Genomic DNA, 1,881 nt, shown 5'->3' on the forward strand with positions numbered 1-1,881 from the left:
TGAATGAATGAATGAATGTGAACTACTCTGACAAAGTAGTTATTGAACACCCACTGAATGCACTCTTCTAAACGCAGTTCACTGTACTAAGTGTTTGAGATAGGAAAATGTTAAGAAGCTATGTCTTCCCTGCCCACTGGTAGCATAAAAAAGCAGTGTGATTTAGTGGAAAGAGCACGGGCTTGGCAGTCAGACGTCGTGGGTTCTAATTCTGGCTCCAGCCACTTGTGTGACTTTGAGCAAGTCACTTAACTTCTCTTTGCCTCAGTTACCTCCACTGTAAAATGAGGATTAAGACTGTGAGCTCCAGGTGGTACAACCTCATTACCTTGTATCTACCCCAGCATTTAGAATGGTGCTTTGCACATAATAAGAGTTTAACAAATACCATTGTTATTATTATTATACATTCTAATTCAATGAGACATGCTTATTAATTTGGGGGTGGTTTTACCCTATTGTTTTGTCTTATGCTTTGGGTCGTCTCCAACCCACAATGACTCCATGGATACCTCTCTCCCAGATCCCCCACCTCCATCTGCAATCGTTCTGGTAACATATCCATAGAGTTTTCTCGTTAGAAATACGGAAATGGTCTACCATTGTCTTCTTCCTCGCAGTAAATGAGTTTCTGTCCTTGACTTTCTCCCAAGCTGCTGCTGCCCAGCACAGGTGAGTTTTGACTTGTAGCAGATTGCCTTCCACTAGCTAGCCATGGCCCAAGCTGCTAGTGGAATGGGTATGCCTCTGCTTGACTCTCCCTCTCATAGCCGAGATTGATACAGTACTGGAAATTCTCCAGATGTGATCCTGAGAGGGTGCGTTACCCTGTGGCTCTACTGAATAATGGGTTGGAGAAGGTTCTGAGATCAATCAATAGTATTTACTGAATGCTTACTATGTGCAGAACACTGAATTAAGAACCTAGAAAAGGACCATACAACAGAATGGGAATATCTGATCCCTGCCCACAAGGACCTTACAGTCTAAAAGGGGAGACAGACATTTCATTTGTTGATGAGGTCACTGAGGCATAGAGAAGTTAAGTGACTTGCCCAAGGTCACAGAGCAGACATATGGCAGAGCCAAGATTATCACCCAGGTCCTCTGATTCTCAGGCTTGAGCTCTTTCTAGGAACCACTTTTCTAGGAACCACTTGTCAGCAAATTGCTGTGGACTAGCAATTAGCTTGAAAATCAAGGTTATTTACCACCTCAAGAATCTCCAACAGTGACACCGACCTAAAACTGACCCTCAATTCTTTACATCCTTAAATGATGCACGAATGGAAAAAGTAGAAAACAGAATAAAGGTCATTAATCCTTCCTTCTAGAGCGGGAGAGCCTACATGGCATCGAGATCCAAATGAATCTGAAGGTAGATGGAGCAATTATAATGGAGCAATAATATTACACAAAAGAGACAAACCACAAGGTCTATTGGAAAAACCTCAGGGCTGGGAGTCAGAGAATCTGGGCTCTAATCCCATCTCTGCCGCTTGCCTGTTATGTGACCTTTGTCAAAGCACTTAAATTTTCTGTGCCTGTTCCCTCAATGTTAAATAGGGATTCAAAGCCTGTTCTCACACATACTTTGACTGTGAGCCCCATGTGGGACAGAGACTGAGTCTAATCTGATAAGCAATCTGCCCCAGGGCTTAGAAAGTATTAGACGCATAGTACGTGCTTAACAAATACTATAACGAACAGATGCCACATCTGACTTCTAGAGAAGCTCCAACAACCCTGCCTATGAACAATACTTAGTATCTAATGACTAGAAAGGGTCTCAAACAACGCAGTCCTGGAAAACAGACAATCCATCGGCATCAAAGTATCACACATTCCCAAGCGTTTACTACATTACTTCTTATGCAAACA

Source organism: Tachyglossus aculeatus, unplaced genomic scaffold (genome assembly GCF_015852505.1).
Source record: "Tachyglossus aculeatus isolate mTacAcu1 unplaced genomic scaffold, mTacAcu1.pri scaffold_292_arrow_ctg1, whole genome shotgun sequence".
NCBI classification, from domain to species: domain Eukaryota; kingdom Metazoa; phylum Chordata; class Mammalia; order Monotremata; family Tachyglossidae; genus Tachyglossus; species Tachyglossus aculeatus.